Genomic DNA, 23,602 nt, shown 5'->3' with positions numbered 1-23,602 from the left:
TGTGAAGTATATTTGAAAAGCACGGAATTAAAGGGCTGAAGAAATTCTGAGATTTGGTGAGCAACTACAGTGAAGGAGACAATATCCTGGCCTAAAAGACTAGGAAAATGGTGCTTATAAAAAGGTAAAAACGAGAAAAGTGGGAAAGGATGTTAATATGGCAAAGGCAAGAAATTCATACAGTAACATTTTTTTTTTAATCAACTTTTTTTCCTAAGAGATGGGGTCTTGCTGTGTTTCCCAGGCTGGTCTCCAACTCCTGGGCTCAAGCGATCCTCCTGCCTCCACCTCCCAAAATGCTGGAATTACAGGCATAAGCCACTGCACCTGGCCTTAAATCAACTCTTAATATTCCTTCCTGAACTGATGCAAGACATAATTGCAATGAAATGTCCAAATATGCATTTATATCTACGCACAAGAAATCCTTGATTTTATCAGTTGTGATTCTCCTATATGTATCTGAATGGGTTTTTCTATTAATTTCTAAAATAATTTACACATGGTAGTTTCTACATTAAAGGTATGAACTGCCCAGGAAAATTCCCTATTTGGTTAAATAAGGAGAAATACAAAGTCCCAGACTTATAGTTCAAAAACTAACCATAAAAGCAGAAGAAACTTAGTAGCATATGTAAGAATGATTTAAAGGTTGTAGCAGATTAAATACAATCTCAAAATGAGTCAGCATTAGAATCTAAAAACTTTTTTTAATCCAATCAATCTGACAATAAAAGTTGGATGAGGAATATTTCCCACTCTTAGCCTATGTGTGCAACATTTGTTTTAGTTCTGGTGCAAACTAACTTGTTTTAGTTCTGGTATTTAAGGACAAACAACATAATGATGAATGTCCAGGGAAGATGACTAAAATGGTGACAGCCCTGGAAACCCTATCATATGCAGAAAGGTAAACTAGTAAGAATGTTTAGCTTGGAAGAACAGAAAGCTTAAGAACATTAGCAATTATCTTCAAATAAAATGAACTGTTCTGAAGGGAGGTAGAATAATCTATCAATGAAAGTATTCAAGCAAAGGCCCAGTGATCTTTTGTGGGATTTTTTTTTTTAGCTCCAAGATTTATAGAATACTATAGGTATACTAGGCAATTCTCTTAGTACTGAACAAGGCAGAAATCTCTACCTTTATGTTCTAGTGGGGAAGACAAAATAAACAAAATAGTAAGTAAAATATCTAGTATGTTAGACGTTGAGAAGTGCTATGGAGAAAAATTAAAAACAGTGTGGCTATTAAGGAATAAAAAAAGAGGAAGCTGTTGTTTCATACAGAATACTCAGGGAAAGCTTCTGTGACAAAGGGACATTTGAACTGGCAATCAGAAAGCAGCAAGGGAGACAGTTATGTGAATATCATCCAGTGCTTCCAGGTTGAGCATTCTTGGCAGAGAGAATAGCCAATATGAAAGTCCTAAGGCATGTCTGGTATGTTCAAGGAACAACAAAGAGATGAATGACTGGAATACAGTGAAAGAAGAAAAGTAGATGAGGACAGAGTTATATTGCTCTGCTGTATATTATTATTTTTTATTTGGGGAAATTCATACCATACTATCTCCTTCATTATCCTAAATATCTGAGAATAAAAAAATATTAAGGTTGGAGTTAATTCAATGTGATAAAATGTCATTTGAAAGTTAACACAGTATTTTAAAAACCTAAGAGATGTTCAGATGTAATATACTATCCCTTTATGTAACGCAATGATTTATTTGTCCTATTTAATAGTCTAACCTATGCTATTTTCACATTTCCTCCTTTAAGCATACTAACCTGATATATAATTTATAATTTATATTTTAAAGTGGGGTGCATTGGTATATGCCTATAATCCTAGCTACTTAGGAGGCCGAGGTGGGAGGATCGCTTGAGCCCAAGAAGTTCAAGACCAGCCTAGGCAACACAGCAAGACCCTGTTAAAAAAAAAAACAAACCTACAATTAATATTTTATAGTAAGCACTGTCTTCTCTATTTTAAGACCCATATAGTGAAATATACATGAGAAACTGAGAAACCTCAATCAAGTTACAGACTGCCTTTGTTAGAAATCTGCCTTAATGGCCAGGTGCCGGTGGCTCACGCAAGTAATCCCAGCACTTTGGGAGGCTGAGGCGGGAGGAGAGTCTGAGATCAGGAGTTCGAGACCAGCCTGGCCAACATGGCGAAACCTTGTCTCTACTAAAAATACAAAAATTAGCCGGGTGTGGTAGCAGGCACCTATAATGCCAGCTACAAGGGAGGCTGAGGCAGGAGAATTGCTTGAACCCAGGAGGCGGAGGTTGCAGTGAATCGAGATTGCACCACTGCACTCCAGCCTGGGCAACAGAGTGAGGCTCCATCTCAAAAAGAAAGAAATCTGCTTTAAAAACTGTTTAAGCATTCCAAAGTTTTAGAAGTTGCATGCTTTATTCCTTAACATGTCCTGCATTAACTGTTTTTATACCTGAAAATGATTATGCCATGTTACTAATTTAGTCATTTAAAATGACAGGAACTTAGCATTTTGCTATATGAAAGTCATAAGTCTCAGTTCAACAACTTATAAACTTGTAACTTGTCCTGTTTATCTGTTCTATCTGCCTGGACTCCAGTTTTCAATCCAAGGATCCACAAGTATTTTTGAATAAAAGCTTTGCTTTGAATATCCAGTGACAGGAACACAGTAATACCACACAGAGTCATAGTCCTAGCCAGTAATTTGTGGTCAATAGCCCTAAGAGGTAAGATGTGGGTAGGTAGGACTACCCTTCCTTGTAGTTACCTGAAAAGTTAGATATATCTCAATTTTGTGTTATTAACTATTTATGGCTTTATAATCATAAGTTATATTCTACCTATACTACTTATTAGTTCTACTAAGTTCTGTAAGTTAATTATCTATAAGTCAAATTGTATTTTCTTTTATTGGTTCTACATTTACTAAATGGATGTTAATTCTAGATTTTCAGTAAACTTTGCTTTTCTAATTATTTTAATTTACAAATGTCAATCTTTAATGTTTCCTCCTAGGCTTTATCTTTCCAAGCTAAAATATCTTTTTAGTCTGTTACCCCTAATATAATGATCTAACATACTTCTATCTTCCAGTTGCTGTTTTCCATTTCATAACATATTGTTTCTGCTAGATACTGAAAGTGATACTCCAAATATGTTCATATAATAATTGGGGAAGAATGGTCTAAGTTTTAAATTTTATTTATCATATAAGAAGGTATTAAAGTTTGGAATTTAAAATTTAAAAAAAAAGCACTGATAAAAATCAGTTTTTAGGAACTCAAAACTCATTTTCCCATAGTAGAATACATGGAAATGAGTGTCCTAGGCCAGCCACTACACTGCATTCAAATAATGGTAGTGACGCAGGGCACAGTGGCTCACACCTGTAATCCCAGCACTTTGGGAGGCTGAGGCAGGCGGACCACTTGAAGTCAGGAGGTTGAGACTAGCCTGACCAACACGGTGAAACCCCGTCTCTACTAAAAATACAAAAAATTAGCCGGGCATGGTGTAATCCCAGCTACAGGCTGAGGCAGGAGAATTGCTTGAACCCAGGAGGTGGAGGTTGCAGAGAGCCGAGATCACGCCACTGCACTCCAGCCTGGGCGACAGAGCGAGACTCCATCTTAAAGAACACCCAAAAAAGCAAAAAACAAAAATGGTCTGTATTAAGGCATTTCAGTTCTCTAGAATAGTGCTGCCCAACAGGGAATTCTTCTATCAAGCACTTCAAGTGTGGACAGCACATGTGAGAAACTAAATTTTAAATTTTTGTGAAGTTTTAGTTAATTTAAATAGCCCAATGTGCTACTGTACAGCTATTTTAAAATATATTTAATAGCTGCACTGCTACTGTAGAGCACAACTGTTAAAAACCTGTTTCAAGTTATATTTGGGATGCTAAGAATGTACATTCCATTTTAACAGTTGCTGGGTACCTCAAGCCTCAGGGAATCAGAAGTAGCCAGGGTTCCTAATAATGTAAACTATTCTTTAGCCTAGTCTGGTTTGGTTTCAAATTACTACCCTTCTTTCCTTCTATTTTTTTTCTTCCAAAGTCTGTTTCTTTCTGCTGTTACAAAACAGAGCTCCTTTCCCTTCCAGTTCACTTCAAAACTCCCTCTATCTCCTTGCTCTTGCTGTTCTTCAAGTAAGCCCATGGTATCTAAAGATATCTACATCCTGGTTAATACTACAAACTCTAGAATCCAACAGGTCTAGATTCAAATCCTAACTCTACCATCATTCAATAAATGGCTGTTATCAAAATCATTATTATTCTTATTGTCAGAAACAACACAGAAATAGGAAATAGTAATAAAACTGTTGCTTGCCACTTTGTTTTCCCTAAAGCAAATGCAAGGACTGAAAAAAGATAAATCAACATTACTAAATAACAACTAAATTGATCAAGTCTCCTATTAGAGTGTGAGTGTGTGTGTGTGTGTGTGTTTGTTTTAAGAGAAATAGTCTTGCTCTGTCGTCCAGGCTGGAGCGTGGTGGCACAATTACAGCTCACTGCAGCCTTGAATTCCTGGGCTCAAGCAATCCTCCTGCCTCAGCCTCTCAAGTAGCTAGGACTGCAGGTGCACACCACCACATTCAACCATTTTTTTTTTCTTAAGACGGAGTCTCGCTCTGTCGCCCAGGCTGGAGTGCAGTGGCGCATCTCAGCTCACCGCAACCTCCGCTTCCCAAGTTCAAGCAATTCTCTGCCTCAGCCTCCTGAGTAGCTGGGATTACAGGTGCCCGCCACCATGCCCAGCTAATTTTTGTATTTTTAGGAGAGACGGGGTTTCACCATCTTGGCCAGGCTGGTCTTGAACTCCTGACCTTGTGATCCACCCGCCTTGGCCTCCCAAAGTGCTGGGATTACAGGCATGAGCCACCGCGCCCAGCCTCAACTAATTTTTTTATTTGTAGAGATGGAGTCTCACTCTGTTGCCCAGGCTGGTCTCAAATTCCAGACCTCAAGCAATCTTCCCGCCTTGGTCTCCTAAAATGCCGGGATTACAAGCATGTGCCACTGTGCCCAGCCTTCTAGTGATATTTTGTCAAAAAGGTAGAATCAGATTCTCTGGTTACACAGAAAGAAGAGGGATATAAATGGCCACGAGGAAATATCACACTATTACCAACCCTACTCCCAAGCCCAATCCTGCCATGACAGACCCTACTATGGATGAGCACTGATATGATAAATGAGAGACAGAGTTGAATAAATGGGAAAGTAGAAGCAGTCTCTATGTTGGGCACACTTATGCCAAGGGCATACCAGTCCCCAGAATTAGTTTCTAGTTCAGTTTCTAAGAAGATTATCAGTGACCTGATTGCTTGTTAGCAGTTGATCAACAAAAGCAATTTCTAGGAATCTTTCATATTCACTTCCTCCACTGTGGACCTATATTAAGAAAAGGACCAAGCACCATTCACTGATGAACAAATTATCCTATTATCTTGTGCTTACCAGATAAATGGAAAATTAAGAAGCTGAAGTCACCCACATTTACAGGTCTTTTAATAAAATCAGTTTCCTATATCAATCCAGAAAGTAAGGATATGTTTCAGAACGTCTCTAAAATTCTCGTGCAGTGTGGAAGCGAGTGCCAAAATAATCCATAATGATGCATGTCACCTCACACTATGCTCTACAATGATCAAAAACCTAATTACTGAAACAAATCATTTTCTAAAGAGTAAAATGAATAAAGAATAAAACATTTTCAAAGTGAAAGGCAAGCCAGAAATCGTCAGCCAGACAATGAAGACTGAATTGAAAATAGGACAAGTTTTTCAAAGCTAATACATTTATTTAGAAAGTTCATCAAGTGTTCTAAAAAAAGAATTAATTTTCCTGCTTCCTTCTTCATTTAATGTAGCATCATCTCCTTAACAGAAATTGTACTGTTGCATGCAGCAAGGTCACATACATGTTGAAAAAAATTATAAAATATAATTCTCAAACTGTATTTAACATGAATATGAGGTGATTAAAGTTGGCATTACATTCTAAAATATATCAAAAGTGAGATCAAGGAGTTCCAGTTCCGGGTAAGATGGAATAAACACATCCCACCTTGTTAATCTCACTGAATGAAACTACAAAATACTGACAGAATGAATGGAGCAGCTATATGAAGACTCAGGAGTAAATAATAGCATATGGACTAGAGAAGACACCAGAATCTGATGCATCATCAAACTGTCAGTAAGTTTACCACCTTTTCTCCATCCAGAATCCCCTGGCCTGGGATTAATAAAGCCTGAAACCTAGAAAGTAGGCACTGGTAACAACAGAGAGCAAGCTCTAAGAGAATCCCTCTAAATATAAAGTGAGGTGGGTAAGGGGGAGGGGAGCTGGGGGGAAGGAGTGTCTCCTTCCTAATGTTCAGAAAGAGAGGGGGAAACTGCTCCTTTTTTTTGTTTTCCCCCTTTCTCTGTTCCTCATTCCTCATGTCCCAATTCGCAAATGATCTGGTGATGGTAGTGGGTGCAACAGTGGCAGCAGCAGGAACCTAAAACTCTTAAGAAAAGAGAGAGATGAACCATCCTCACCAAATAAAAAAACTCTGGGCCAATCTTGTTGACTTCTGTCTTCCTGTTACTTGGATCCAGACACAGTTACAGGAAATGGAGTAAATGAAAACCAATTTTCTGGCCAAAAGACAGAAAAGAGTGTCCCAGGGATCTAGAAAATACCATGGATATAACAGAGAGAACAGAACTCAAGAAAGTAACAGCTGTTTTTGAACTCCTAACTCACCCAAGCTGAACGTATGTGGATTTAAACCCAAGCAGCATACCACTGACTCTGAAAACTGAAATATAAGATAAACCTCCACACATGTCACAGACTGGCTACTGGGTAGCGCATATTGAAAAAGTATAAATAGTAATGTAAAGTTTTGAAAACAGAACTGAAGTTAAAAAACTACAACCTACAGAAAGCTAATTGGAACTTGTGACCAACCTGAACCCAACTGGATCAACTGCCTGTAAAAATAAAAATATTGGCTGGGCACAGTGACTCAAGCATGTAATCCCAGCACTTTAAGAGGTCAAGATGGGAGGACTGCTTAAAGCTAGTAGTTAGAGACCAGTCTGGGCAACAAAGTGAGATCCTCTCTCTACAAAAAATAGAAAATAAAGTAGCCAAGCATAGTGGTGTGTCACTGTAGTCCCAGCTAATCAGGTGACTGGGGCAGGAGGATCCCTTGAGCCCAGGAGTTGAAGGATGAAGGAAGGTACAATCATGCCATGCACTTCAGCCTGGATGCGACAGCAAAACCCTGTCTCTTAAAAAAAAAAAAAAAAAATCCAAAAAACAAAAACAAAAACATCAACATTTTCCATAGCATTTAAACAAAAGACAAAGTTTTGTAACATAATATTCAAAATGTACAGAACACAATCCAAAATTACTTGGCATAGAGAGAGCTGGGAAAAATAACATTCTCATGGGAAAAGACAATTAAAAGAAAACACCACCAAGATGACACAGCTGGGTGAATTATCTAAAATGAATTACCTAACAAGCAGACAAAGATTTAAAGCCAGTATATATATATATATATCCCAACAAGTATAAGCAAATACTTTTGAAACAAATGGAAAGCCAAAAGATCACAGCAAACAAATAGAAGACATAAAGAACAACCAAATGGAAACCAACAAAAAGTGAAAACGGAAATAAAAATACACTGAATAGACTCAACAGAAGAATGGAAATAAAAGAGTAAAGAGTCAGTCAACTTGAAGATAAACCACTAGAAATTACCCAACCTAAAAAACAAAGAGAAAAACATTGAAAAAAAAAAAATATTAAAGGCTTAGGGACCTGTGAGGCAGTACCAAAAACCCAACATTCACATCAAGAATGCAAGAAAAGGAAAATCACTGCAGAAAAGAAGAAAAAAGAAAGTAGAAAGAAGAAAAAGAAGAAAGAAGAGGAAGAAATAATGGGTGGAAACTTCCTGAAATTTGGTGAAAGGCATAAACTGCTACATTTAAGAAGTTCTCAAAACCTCAGACAGAATAATCCCAATGAAATCCATGCCTGGACACACATCAGAGTCAAGCTACTGAAAGTTACAAAGGAAAACCTTGAAAGCACCCAGAAAAAACAATGATGCATTACTTACGAGGGGGAGGGAGTTTAATGGTTTGAATCACCGGTGATTTCTTATCATAAACCATGCAAGTCAGAAGAAAGGGGAACAACATCCTTCAAATGCTAAAATGGAAAAGAACTGTAAACCTAAAATCCTCTATCTAGTGAAAATATCCTTCAGGAATGAATGTGAAACAAAAGGTATTCAAAGTGGAAGAAAAATGATGAGAATTCTTTTCCAGCTCTAAAAAAATTCTTAAATGAAGTTGTGTCAGAAGAAAAACAATGTTAGGAATGATGGAAGATCAACAGAAACAGTAAATGCCTGAGCAAACATAGTTAACTATTCTCATCTTGAATTCTTTAAAATAGGTTTGGCATTAAAGCAAATATTTATAACACTTTCTGATAAGATTTCCAATACAGGCATATATATCTCAAAGACATCATGGGTCTAGGTCCGGACCGGAGTAATAAAACAATATTGCAATAAAGCAAGTCACACAAAATTTTTGGTTTCCTGGTATATATGTTTACATTATACTGTAGTCCATGAAGTGTGCAACAGCATTATGTCTAAAAACTGTACATACTTGATTTAAAAATACCTTATTGCTAAAAATGCTAACAATCATCTCAGCAAGGCTTCAGCAAGTCATAATCTTTTTGATGGTGGAGGGTCTTGCTTTGATGTTGATGGTTGCTGACTAATCACAGGATGGTAGTTGCTGAAGGGCAGGGTTGGCTGTGGCAATTCCTTAAAATGAGATAACATTCAAGTATGCCACACTGACACTCCGTTCACAAAAAACTTCTCTGTGTACAAGATGCTATTTGACAGCATTTTATCCACAGCAGAATGTCTTTCAAAATTGGAGTTAATTCTCTCAAACTCTGCCACTGTGTTATCAACTAAGTTTATATGCTATTTTAACAATGTTCACAACATCTTCAGCAAGAGCACATTCCATCTCAAGAATCCACATTCTTTGTTCATCCCTAAGAAACAACTCTTCATTCAAAATTTATCATAAAATTGCAGCAATTCAGTCATGTCTTCAGGCTCCACTTCTAATTCTATAATAGTTCTCCTGCTGTTTATACCACACCTGTAATAGTTACTTCCTCCACACAAGTTTTGAATCCCTAAAAGTCATCCATGAGGGTTGGAATCAACTTCTTCACAATCGTGTTCATATTTTAACCTCCTTCTATGAATTACGAATGTTCTTTATGGCATCTAGAATGGTGAATCCTTTCCATTACTTTGCCCATATCCATCCAAGAAATCACTGTCTGAAGCAGCTGTAGGCTTATGAAATGTATTTCTAACAGAATAAGACTTAACAGTCAAAATTACTTCTTGATCACTGGGTTGAAAAATGGATGTTGTGTTAGCAGGCATGACAACATTTATCTCCGTGTATTTCCATCAGAGTTCTTGGATGGCTACGTGCACTGTCAGTAAGTAAGTACTATGTTGAAAGGAATCTTTTTATCTGAGCATTTGGTCTCAACAGTGAGCTCAAAATATTCAGTAAACCATGCTGTAAACGGATGTGCTGTCATCCAAGCTTTGTTGTTCCATTTATAGAGCACAGAGCAGATTCAGTATAATTCTTAAGAGTCCTGGAATTTTCAGAACGGTCAGTGAGCACTGGTTTATAAATTTATAGTCACCAGCTGCATTAGCCCCTAACAAGACAGTCAGCCTGTCCTTGGAAGCTTTGAAGCCAGGCATTGACTTCTCCTCTCTACCTATGAAAGTCCTGGATGGCATCTACTTTCAACAGAAGGCTGGCTCATCTGCATTAAAAATCTTTTGTTTAGTATAGCCACTTTCATCAATGATGTTAGCTAGGTCTTCTGGATAACCTGATGCAGCTTCCGCATCAGCACTTGCTGCTTCGCCTTGCACTTTTATGTTATGGAGATGGCTTCTTTCCTTAAACTTCATGAACCAACCTCTGCTAGCTTCAAACTTTTCTTCTGCAGCTTCCTTATCCCTCTCAGACTTCATTGGCTTGAAGAGCGTTAGAGCCGCGCTCTGGATTAGGCTTTGAGTTAAGAGAATGTTACGACTGGTTTGACCTTCTACCCAGATCAGGCAAACTTTCTTCATATCAGTGACAAGGCTGTTTGGTCTAATTTCAATATTGTTGAGAAACAGGGAGGTCCAAGGAGAAGGGGAGAGATGAGAGAACAGCTGGTCAGTGGAGCAGTCAGCACACAGGCAAACATAAGTTACCTGTCTTATATGGGCGCTCTTCGTGGTGCCCCAAAATAATTACAATAGTAACACTAAAGATCACTGATCACATATCACAACAGATATAATAATAACAAAGATATTTGAAATACTGTGAGAATTACCAAAATGTGAAAGAAACATGAAGTAAACACAAGTTGTTGGAAAAATGGTGGCAAACCTGCTTGATGCAGAATTGCCACAATCTTCAATTTGTAAAATATGCAGTATCTACAAAACACAATAAACTGAACTGCAATAAAAAGAGGTATGCCTATATGTGTACATTTAACACAAGATAACTGCAACATAAAGGGGGAAAGGTAAAGGGACATACATGGTGGTAAGACCTCTATTTCACTTCAAGTGGTAAAATATCAATTCTAAGTAGACTAAAATTTTAAGTATGTATAATTCTTAGAGCTACCACTAAAAACATTAGTCAACGTCTTGTGTCGTTCCGCCTTCATTTCAAGAAGGGTGAGTAAAGTACAGTAAGATATTTTGAGAGAGCCCACATTCGCATAACCTTTATTACAGTATATTGTTATAATTGTTCTATTATTTGTTATTGTTAATCTTTCCTGCACCTAATTTATAAGTTAAACTTTACCATGAGTATGTACATATAGGAAAAAACATGATAGACATAGAGTTTGGTACTATCTGTAGTTTCAGGCATCTACTTGAAATATATCCCACATGGAAAAGGGGTAACTACTATACCCAGTTCCCTTCAAATCAGTCCAAGTTGGCCAGTTAAAATGGGATACTAAAAAAATGTTCAAATAACCCAAAGAAGGAAGTTACAGAGGAACAAAAACAGAGGGAACAAACAGAAAATAGACTTGAACCCAAACATATCCATATTTAAAATATGTGAGATGTAGCAAAAGCACTATAGTATTAAATTTCTTCTACCAGAAAAGGTCTCAAATCAGTAATTTAAACTTGCACCTTAAACTAAAAAAGGAGCAAAGTATATACAAAACTGGCAGAAGGAAGAAAATAAAGGAACAGAAATCAATGAAATTGAAAACAGAAAAACAGATAAAAATCAATGAAACCAAAAGCTCATTCTTTGAAAAGATCAATAAAATTTAAACCTCTTGCCAGACTGATGATGTAGATAGCCTGAATAGCCTTAGGACTATTTGAAGAAATTGAATTTGTAGTTAAAAGCCTTCCAAAAAAGAAACCTCGAGGCCCACATAATTTCCCTGGTGAATTCTAAGAAATATTTAAAGGAGAAATAACACCAAATCAACACAATCTCTTCCAGAAAGTGGAAGATGAGCACTTCCCAAATCATTTTATGAATCCAGCATTATCCTCATGCAAAAAAAAAATAGTACATGAAAAGAACAAATTTATATTCTGCTCCTCATCAAAACAAAAACTATGGTACATTCAATCATATAATGAAATACTGCTCAGCAATAAAAAGGAATGAACTAGCATTTCATTCAACAAATTGTATGCATCTTAAAGGCATTCTATTTTGTGAAAGAAGCCAGTCTCAAAAGGCAACATATTCTAGAATTGCATTTACATGCAAACCTATAGTGATGAAGAACTTGTTAGCAGTTACCTGGGTTAGGGGAATGTATGACAACACAGTTTTTGGCGGGGGTGGGATGATAGAACCATTGCAAATCTTGACTGTAGTGGTAATACAGATCTATACATGTATTAAAACTCACAGAACTATACACCTCAAAAAGCTCAATTTTACTGTATATAATAAAAGTTAAACTTTCTTAAAAAGACTAACATGAGAGCAATTTTTTGAAAATATTATGAACTAAAATATAAATTGTTAACATTTTCAGGAAAGGCACTTTTTCACTATCAACTTCATAGTTTCAGTTGTTCCAATTCTTATAACTACTGCCAACACAGAAGGCACCCAAATTATACTGCCACAAGATGAGCTTGGGAGGGGGTGTTTGAATGTTTTATCTCTGCTTTCTCCATTTCTACAGCACTGACAGGTCTGAGAGACAACAGATATCTATAACCTGTACAGATATAGATTAAAAACAACAGGCTCAATTTAACAACTGCACTAAATTCTAAGGCAGAGTTGCAGAAACAGATCAGTTCCAAAACCCTAATGATAGCATGGGTGATCACCAAAAGAAGACATCTATTATGACTCCCAGTTAGGTTACACTCTTATGTGACAGTCATCCACTCTATGGGAAGAATATATTTACAATGCAGTACTTTATTTAAGAAAATACAAATGAGTGCCTTTTATGTGCCTGGATAGTTTACCATGAGAGTCTGAAAAATCATCAAATGACAGGCTTCCATTATTTCTCCAAATAAGAAACAACTGTAAACAGTAGCATATGTCCTTTGATAACTTCAATATATTTATGCAATTGTTGTCTAATAACCCCACCCCTGCCCTTTTAGTGCAAAGAACCTGAGAGTAGAATAACTGGATTAAGACTGTCCTGCTCCACCAGGTTCCAAAATACCTGTGTTTGGGAGGAGTGTTCCTCCTCCCAAAATACACTAATAGGAAAAACTAAACTGATATTAGTAAGATACTAGTTGTCAATGTCTTAGGACATAACCTAATATATCACCCCACCCCTGCTTAAGTTATGGAGGACAGAACACAAAGAGTTGGTTACACAATCTTCACTTATCCTCAAGATTCTCATCCCCATTTACTGAAGTGCAATGACATAACTAATTTATATGCTAAGGGCAAACCTAAAGCTCTCTTATATTTATTTCCGCCAGGCAATTTCTGAATGCCTGTTACAGGTACTTTTAAGGGATGAGTTATACATTTGGAAAAGTAGAGTTTACATGTAGAAAACTAAACTTTATGCCTATTAGTGACAAAAAGCAAAAGAGCAGTGAGATGTTACAGACTCATTTTACAACCAAACTTCCCAAGAAGACTACAGGAGCACTTGGTTCAACAGCACTGTATTTTCACATCTGGGAGGCAGAATAACAAAGAGAAGAAAGGCATCTTGGATGGAAGTATGGAAGTAGAGGAAGAACTGGTGAATTTTTATCCTTTTAAGAAAAACAGGAAAACTGTCAACTATATTTTTACTTCAACACTTGGTGTACCCTGGAAAGACTTCTGAGCAGAAATGACAATGCCTGTCCATCTACTCACCTCCCAAAAAAGGGAGATGGGAAAATTGTGTAGGGCATAGAAAATACTTGCAAATAATAAAGAAAGCTCTCTTAGTTCATTTGTGCTGCTGTACAAAAACAAACAACAAATAAAAACAAACAAACAAAAGACACTTGAGACAGGTAATTTATAAAAAATAGAAATTTCTCACACAGTTGTGGAGGCTAAGAAGTTAAGATCAAGGCATCAGCAGGTTCAGTGCCTGGTGAGGATCCGGTCCCTGCTTCCAAGATGGCACCTGTTACTGCATCTTCAAGTATTAGGTGGTGGGGCTTTTAGGAGGTGATTAGTCTGTGAGGGCTATGCCCTCATGGATGGAATTAGTGCCTTATAAAAGGGCCCTGTTAGTTCTCTCCAGCCCTTATAGAAGGCACTAATTCCATCCATGAGGGCAGAGCCCTCACAGCCTAATCACCTCCTAAAAGCCCCACCACTTAATACTGTTGCATTCAGCATTAAGTTTCAACATGAATTTTGGAGAGGGCATAAACATTGAAACCACAGAAAAATCCTAAGAGTTAAAGGGGGAGAATTAGTGAAAATAAATGACCACATAAAAATGCTTGTCACAGAAAAATGAGAATGGATTTAATAGGAAAAAAGGGATGATGTTCAAAACACTACTTCTGAAATTCTACCCCGTTCTGTTTAAACAAGATTTTTAAAACTTTACAGAGTTTCAATTCCAGAAATTAGTTTATTTTGCACAAATGCTGAAAGTTACTCTTTTGTTGGTTTCTCGAGAACTGATCACTTTCTTCATACTAATCCCTTACAAATTGGTACAAGTAGTTATTATAAAACCAAGACAGAAAAAAGCAATTATCTTGCACAGTGTAAACAGGACATCTACTCTTTTCTCTAGCTATGCCTATTATCTGAATTTCTTAAACACAAACTCATCCTTCTAGGTATCTCAGAGATAAGTACAATTATGTTACATAAATGTATATGTATCAATGTGCCCTCATATGAATATTTTACACATAATTTAAAGAAGCATTTCACAATCCTACTCCTATGAAATACAACTCTAACCCAGATACCGATTGTATTACATACTATGCAAACTTAAAATTAAAAAAAAAAATTTCTGCCACATTAGCATAAGGCATGAATAGATATTGGGATTCTTTCCTAAATGTAATCATATCACAAATGCTACAAATGCCCATAACCTAGATTTTTGTGTAAGCGTTTCATATTATTTTTGGCTACTACTTTCTAACAGGTCACGAATGATCTCATTTAACTTTTATAGAACCTGGTGAAAGAGGCATCTCAATTTTACATACAATGAAAATAAGTAACATGCCCAAGATCGAAAAGCCAGCATTAAGTAGTAGGACTGGAACCCATCAGCAATTTACCAACAAATAACACAAATATTAATCCAAGTCACCAGAAATTATGAGTATTCAAACAACAAGAAGTGGTAACATTCTTAATGATTCAAATGACTGCAAAAATGTTAAGCTTTTAACCTGCCTTCTTTATCACTATATTACTAGGATCCAACAGCATGCCTTCAAAGGAATGCCCAATTATTTATGGATATGTTTAGCAACCATAGCACATGTTATTTGTCAGGCATGATTCTAAACACACTTAGTCCCTCTCTCTACATATATTAACAAACCACTATGATCTTGAGAGATTAACTTCATTTTACAGTGATACTGTCATTACCCCCATTTTATTGTGGAAACACCTAGCAAGTGATGGAGCTGGGACTGAAATTCAGATAATCAGGCTCCCTTATGCTCTTAACCATTGACACTAAACGGCCTAATACACAAAAAGATCTCTATAAGGGTCATAAGTTACCCAACAACTCACCTGAACACCATATCCTTACAGTATTTATGTAACTAATTAAGTAACATTTATCTGATTCCAGTGGTAATAAATAGCAGCTAACTCTATGTTCCATTCTCTTAAATTAGCTCTATTTAGTGAGTGACTCTCATGCCCTTTTAGTGCAAAGAACCTGAGAGTAGAATAACTGGATTAAGACTGTCCTGCTCCACCAGGTTCCAAAATACCTGTGTTTGGGAGGAGTGTTCCTCCTCCCAAAATACACTAATAGGAAAAACTAAACTGATATTAGTAAGATACTAGTTGTCAATGTCTTAGGACATAACCTAATATATCACATCATTTAGAATAGTTTGTTTTAGGGAAACAGGGCAGGTGATTTATAAATTAACAAAATAAAGAAATATTGTCAAAGAGTATATATAGTTGGTTTTTGGAAGAGACAACTCAGACCAAAATAATGCTGTTAGAGATTGAGTGATATTCGGATTATCACCTAAATGTAATCTTATTATAAATGCTACAAACTGCCAACTACCTTTTCAAGTGAAATTTCTAACTGGCCAGTCTTCTGCTATGTTCACCATGACTAACACAGGATATGATTTGTTCGACACCATAAAAGTATATCAGTAAGACATGTTAATGAGAAAGGAAACAGGGATGAAGAGTCAAAAACGATGAATGAACTCATCCCTAAAATAAACTATTCTAAATGATGTGATAATGTAGAGAACAGTCTTACAAATCCATGCCAAAGAAATAACCCTGATATTAATCCAAGTCCCTTAAAGTTGTATCAAAATAATCTCTAAACAAATAGCCCCTTACAGCTCTGAGATTCCTGTCTCCCAAAAAGATCCAAAAACCGAAACACCATTCTCCCATTTTCTGAGGAATAAATATAATCCGTCATCCTTGAATAAATACGTTTTTGTTTTTTATCTCATTTCCCCAAGTTATTCTAGTTACAGATTAACTCTAGGCTGTTCACGGGGCTATTCAGTCTGAAAATCTGGAGTATTCTCCCTAGCCCACTGGTTTTCAAATTTCTTAAGTTTTAGAAATATTTGATTCAAATTTTATTTTCAGACATATTTTGGAATATGGTTTTGGCCAACACAAAGTAGGCCCCATTATAGCCTATCTCAAAAAATCTGGGCAGAATACTAAAGGAATTCATCTGAGTACTACACTCTGAAAAGTAAATTAAAGCGGGTGGAATGTGGAGGGGAGTAAAAATCTGGAGAAGTGAACTGCATTGAGTCTTCCTGTTTTATTTTTCATCTTTTCTCTCATAGCTTTGTCCTAAGGGTGGCTACACGGTGGCAGTGGCAGGTGGCTAAAAGTCTGAGAGAAGTCCCATTTTTCTGGGCATTTCTAGCCAAAGGAACCAGGAAAAGGGGACACTGCAGGGTGGAGAAAAAATCCTGGAGAGAGTCTGATCAAGGGGATTCCTTAATTCTCTGCATGAATCTACACAAGTCCTAGCTGAGCTATGCAAGCATTCAGTTAGCACAGGACAGACCCAGGGCAATACAGCAAAGACTTTGAAAACTAAACTAAAGGTGAACTATCAACCCCAAAAGGTAAGACAAAGTTTGTAGTCTGAGACCAGGCATGGTGGCCCATGCCTGTAATCCTAGCACTTTGGGAGGTAAGGTGGCAAGATTGTTTGAGCTCAGGAGTTCAAGACCAGCCTGGGCAACATAGTGAGACCTCATTGCTACCAAAAAAAAAAAAAAAAAAAAAAAAAATTAGCCAGGTGTGGTAGTGCACACAGACAGTCCCAGCTACTCGGGAGGCTGAGGCAGTAGGATTGCTTGAGCTATGGTCGTGCCGCTGCACTCCAGCCTACGCAACAGAGTGAGACCCTGTCTCAAAAACAAAACAACAACAACAACAACAACAAAAACCTCACCAAAATGTACGGTCTGAATCTAAGGGGCTGTTTGCTAAAACAAAACAGAAACAAAACATCTCTAGAAGACTATTTACAGGACCTAGAATCTACATAACACAATATTGTCCAGGATACAGTTCCAACTTACTTGATATACAAAGCACCAGAAAATGTGACCAATTCTCAAGGGAACAGAAAATCAATAACTGCCAACCCCAACATAACTCAAATATTGGAATTATTGAGGATTTTAGCTATTATAACTATTCTCCATGGAGAAAAAAATTAACACTTTCAAAAAAATGAAAAGACAGAATTCTCAACAGTGAAATAGTTTAAAAAATTAAAATTTTAGAGGTAAGAAATATGTCTAAAAAAAGGGTACAATAACAGAATAGAAATGCAAAGGAATGAGTCAGTGAACACGAAGCCAAATCAACAGAAACGATCTAATCTGAACAGAGAAATAAAAGAAAGAAGAAAAAAATAAAGAGTCTCAGGGTCCTGTGGACAACATCAAAAGTTTTATTTGTCACTTGAGTACCAGAAAGAGGAAGAAATTGGTACAGAAAAAAATACTTGAAGAAATAATGTTCATAAGCCTCCCAAACTTGAAGAAGGGCACAAATTTAGAAATTCACCAAGCTCAGAGAACACCAAATAAGATAAAGGCAATAGAAAAACATGCTTATAAATCATAATCAAAGACGGGGCACAGTGGCTCAAGCCTGTAATACTAGCACTTTGGGGGGCCGAGGCGGGTGGGTTGCCTGAGGTCAGGAGTTCAAGACCAGCCTGGCCAACATGGTGAAACCCCGTCTCTACTAAAAATACAAAAATTATCTGGGCATGTTGGCAGGCACCTATAACCCCAGCTATTCAGGAGGCTGAGGCAGGAGAATCACTTGAACCCGTGGAGGCAGAGGTTGCAGTGAGCTGAGATCGTGCCACTGCACTCCAGCCTGGGCAGAAAGAGCGAAACTCTGTCTGAAAAATCAATCAATCAATCAATCAATCATAATCAACTGCAACAAAGCAAACATGAAGAAAAAAACCTTTTTTTACATTTATTTTTATGTCAATAGTTTTTGAGGTACAAGTGGTTCCCGGTTACATCGATGAGTTCTTTAGTGGTGATTTCTAGGATTCTTGTGCAGTTGTCACCTGAGCAGTGTTACACTGTACCCAGTATGTAGTTTTTTATCCCTCACTCCCTGCCAACCTTCACCCTGAGTCCCCAAAGTCCACTGTATCTTTCCACTTATTTATTTTTGAGACAGTTTTGCCCTGTCGCCCAGGCTGGAGTGCAGTGGTGCGATCTCGGCTCACTGCAACCTCCACCTCCCAGGCTCAAACAATTCTCACGCCTCAGCCTCTGGAGTAGCTGGGATTACAGGCGCGCACCACCACACCTGGCTAATTTTTGTATTTTTAGTAGAGACGGGGTTTCACCATGTTGGCCAGGCTGGTCTCAAACCCCTGGCCTCAAGTGATCTGCCCATCTCGGACTCCCAAAGTGCTGGTATTACACGTATGAGCCACAGCACGCAGCCCAAAGCCCATTATATCATTCTTATGCCTTTGCATCTTCATAGCTTAGCTCTCACTTATAAATGAGAACATACAATATCTGGTTTTCCATTCCTGAGATACTTCCCCTAGAATAATGGCCTCCAGCTCCATCTAAGTCGCTGCAAAAGACATTATGCCTGAGTAGTATTCCATGGTGTATATATACTACATTCTCTTTATCCACTTGTTGGTTGATGGGCACTTAAGGTTGGTTCCATATCTTTGCAATTGCGAATTGTGCTACTATAAACGTGTGTGCATGTGTCTTTTTCATACAATGACTTCTTTTCCTTTGGGTACTCAGTAGTGGGACTGCTGGATCAAATGGCAGATCCCAATATGTCAAAAATATTATCATTTCAACATGTAATAAATTTAAAAATTATTAAAGATGTAATCGATGTAATAATTGTTTAATGAGCTATTTTACATTCTTTTTGTAAAATCCAGTGTGTATTTTATACTTATAGTACATCTTAATTCAAATTAACCACATTTCAAGTGCTCAAGAGTCACATACTTAGTTACTGGCTACTCAACTGGACCATGAAGCCCTAATGCAATCACTAAAAAATAATACAAAGACTTAAGAGTTAAAAAACCAAGGGATACATTGAAAATAAAATATCAAAACATATTCATATAATCTAAAAAAGGACAAACACTTTGGGAGGCTGAGGCAGGAGGACTGCCTGCAGCTGAGTTCAAGACCAGCCTGGGTAACAGAGTGAGACACCTATCTCTAACAAAAATTTAAAAAATTAGCCGAGCGTGGTGGCATGCCTGTAGTACTAGGTACTCTGGAGGCTAAGGCAGGAGGATTACTTGAGCCCAGGAGGTTAAGGTTGCAGGGAACTATGGCCATCCCATAGCATTCCAGCCAGGGGACAGAGTGAGACCTTGTCTCTCCCCATACCTCCCAAAAAAGGAAGAAAACAGAGGAACAAACATTATTATATTAAATGTAAATAATGTAAATAATCGTGCACACCAATTAAAAGAGATTATCAAACTGGATTTTAAAGAAAGACTGAATTATATGCCCGTCTACAAGAAACTCCCTTTAAAAATAAAGATAGGTTAAACGTATAGAACAAGATATGTCAAATAATAATAAACGATGGTTGGAATGGCTATATTAATATGAACTATATTTTAAACCTTTTTAAAGAGTCTAAGTGGATTTGTTTACCCTCCATTCAATTTTAATTATATCTAGTTCTGTGGCAGTTTTGAAACAATGAAGCTATTTCGTTTCATGCATCTCCCTCATATTACTCAAGCTGATGCCTTAAGTAACTGGACATGCACAACAGTTTCTAAAGAAATATGACCTATTACATTAAAACTGTCCTATCTGAAGGGTTTTCTATGATGAAGTTTTCAGGTGAATGATAGCTTATAAATTTTTTGAGTCATTAATATTTATTCCCCATTATAACAGCTTACAGAATCATTCTTCTTGACAAGCCATCTAGGCATACAAAATAGTGCTATACGTATATTTACATTAAAAAATCACCTATCGGGGCCGGGTACAGTGGCTCATGACTGTAATCCCAGCAACTCAGGAGGCCAAGGCGGGCAGATCACTTGAGGTCAGGAGTTCGAGATCGGCCTGACCAACATGGCGAAACAGTTTCTACTAAAAATACAAAAATTAGCCGGGTGTAGTGGTACACGCCTGTAATCCTAGCTACTCAGGAGACTGAGGCAGGAGAATTGCTTGAACTTGGGAAGCAAAGGTTACAGTGAACCGAGATTGTACCACTGCACTCCAGCCTGGGTGACAGAATGAGACTGTGCCTCAAAACAAACCAAATAAAACCTATCATTTGTAGGCTGTTTCATTGATCCCAGAGAATTTTTATAACAGTGTTGTTTTGGTTGCTGTCTTTCATGTTTGTACTTCTGTTTTGGTTTACTTTAAGCTGCCAAATAACTACTGTGGTCAGGGTACTGAGCCTGGTATTGGAATATAAAGACGGATTAAGATACTGTATCCCTTCCCGGTACAAAGAGTAGACTTGGAGACATAGGATACAGAAGATGAACAAGATAGCATATGGCAAGTGCCAAATGTGAGAAATAGGCAAAGAGTTTCTAAGACATTTTTTAAATGTACCAGTGGGGGAGTAACTAACGACTGAGGCAAGTAAAGAAAAATAATGATAATAAAGTGCAAAAAGTTAATGTTCTTAAGTCCAATTAGGACTTACGTTGTGTTTCCTTAGGTGGACTTCAAGTCTACCTCTCTCCCATTTATTTGTTTTGAAAGTGGTTTATAAGATGTTTAAATTGGGGATTTTGAGCTTAATGTAGTAGCAGAAAGGTGGCAGTGGTGGAGAGATGGAAAGTACGAGAAACTAGTTAGGAGAAAATGGAAAGAAGACTAGATATCAATAAAGAAGGCCTGATTAGGACTAAGCTCCCCTAGGGCACAGACCTAATAGACACATAGATATCAACAAACCTGGAGTTCAGAACTATGGGTAGAGTGAATGCCTACAATATACTACGTAATGAACTACACATTCTGGCATGTCTTTCCACATTTAATCCTCAAAATACCAGAACACGATACATTTAAAAAATTAAAACACCGTCAATACTGAACAACAGAACACTGCATTAAAAAGGCTTAAAAATCACCCACTAAACAAAGCTAACTTAAGAGTATGAACAGAGACAGAGTTAGCTGCTATTACCACTGGACTTAGATAAATGTTATTAAAAAATTAGGTGAGGAAATTGAGATACTGATTAGATCACCTATAAAAGGTGACAATCAGTCATCTAGGACAACCAGAGTTCAAAACCAGGTCTGACTGACTCCTAAACCTACACACACACACACACACACGACTGAACTAATTTTTACCTTACTGTCAAAATTACAATAAAAAGACAACCCTAAAAGTACATCTGAGAAGTCTAGGGTAAAAGAAAGGATAAAAAAGGAAGAAGTTTAGTCTTATCCCTAATAGAGATGTGAGAGTCTTAAGAGGGTTTAAATTTACTCAAGAGGGTTTAAAGATTGAGAACACTTTTAATTTTCACTAAAAGTGTTGGTATAATAATCTTTTACAAAAAGGAATAAGTATAAACTTTAAAAGAACACGTCTGTATGCTGCTATTCTGGCTGGAGGCATTGGAGCCCAAGTTAGTGAGCAAAATGCCCATGTTACGAATAGTGAGGGAACCCAGATTAAGATTCTTTTTACCTTAATAAAAAGAAAAAGGGATTACTTCTTTTTAGACTCCTTCAACTTGGAACAGTCCCCCAGTCTTGACCTTCATGACATTGTTTGTACTCCTTAAAGCTTATAGATTAGTTCTGTTGCAAAATGTCTTCCAATTTGAGTTTGCCTGATACTTCCTTTTTTTTTTTTTCAGATGTAGTTTTCTTTCTGTAGGATGCCAGATATTTCCTTATGGTTAGATTCAGGTTGTACACTATTTGACAGTAATTATGATGTGTTTTTCTCATTGTGTCCTGTCAAATGGCATACAATTTCTGTTTGTCTCATTACTAATGATGTGCACTTTGATAAGTTGATTGAGGTAATATCATCCAAGCGTCTTCACTGTAAAGTTACTTTTGTCCCATTGGTAATTAACATGCATTTTTGTGGAAAAGTATTTTGAGACTGTAAAATAGCCCATTCCTTATTAAACTTGCTATTTATTTATTCCGAGATTATCTCAGCTTTGGCTAGTGAAAGCCTTTCAAGATAGTTTCTGTTTTCTTTTGACTTGCTCTTCGCACTTCCTTTTTTTTTTTTTTTTTTTTTTGAGGTGGAGTCTCACTTTGTCGCCCAGGCTGGAGTGCAGTGTGGTGATCTTGGCCCACTGCAAACTCCACCTCCCAGGTTCAAGCGATTCTTGTGCCTCAGCCTCCCATGTAGCTGGGATTACAGGCATGGGCCACTACACCTGGCTAAATTTTGTATTTTTAGTAGAGACAGGATTTTGCCACGTTGGCCAGGCTGGCCTTGAACTCCTGACCTCAAGTGATCCACCTGCCTTGGCCTCCCAAAGTGCTGGGATTACAGGTGTGAGCCACCACACCCAGCCACTTCCTTACTTTTGGACATAAGAAAATGAAGCTCACCTTGTATTTTCCCTGCCCCAGCACTGGAATCAACCATTCCTCCAAAGAGTGGTTGCTTTTAGTGGAGAAAGGTATTTAGAAAACAAGATTTGGATGCTCTAATTATTTCAATGTCTATGTGTAGAAAACCATGAATTGGTACCAATTTCTCCAATTTCAGTCCGCAAGATTTGTTCTTGTTTTCTCCATTACCAAATTTATAACTCCCTTCTCACCAGGAGAACTCTGACTCATTATCATTACTTACTAAATTTGATCAACCCCCTGCATGTGGCCAGTTTCCCATTGCCTTTGCTGTTCCCTACCTTCTTTGCATAACTTTTTTCTCTACTTAGGCTCTGACATCCTGTCCTGGGATGCACCCCTTACCCCATACTTCTTAGATACCCCATACTGAAGATTTTACCATTCTGTTTGAGCTCTAGTACCTTAATCTGATCTAGAGGTTCCTCTAGATCAGTGAAACAACTGAAGGCCGAAAGTCAGATGGACCCAGCTATAGATATTTAGCAACTTCTCTGACACTTAACAAGTCATTTAACTTCTCCAGAGCCCCAGACTCATTTCTGTAAAATGGACTAACACAGTCAACATTGCAAGGCTACCAAAAAGATCAAATGAAAATGTATGTAAAATGTCCACAACAGAGT

The 23,602-nt window shown here is 37.4% G+C and overlaps 1 protein-coding gene across 3 annotated transcripts in view; it reads right to left on the bottom strand.

Annotated features, from left to right (window-relative positions):
* The window catches only part of SCAF11 (SR-related CTD associated factor 11), a 76,870-nt gene that overhangs the window by 46,318 nt on the left and 6,950 nt on the right, over nt 1–23,602 (bottom strand). The gene's annotated exons all lie outside the window — the stretch shown is intronic.

Source organism: Pan paniscus, chromosome 10 (genome assembly GCF_029289425.2).
Source record: "Pan paniscus chromosome 10, NHGRI_mPanPan1-v2.0_pri, whole genome shotgun sequence".
NCBI lineage: Eukaryota > Metazoa > Chordata > Mammalia > Primates > Hominidae > Pan > Pan paniscus.
Note: the sequence above shows the minus strand (reverse complement) of the source record. Positions and strands in the feature narration are given on the sequence as shown.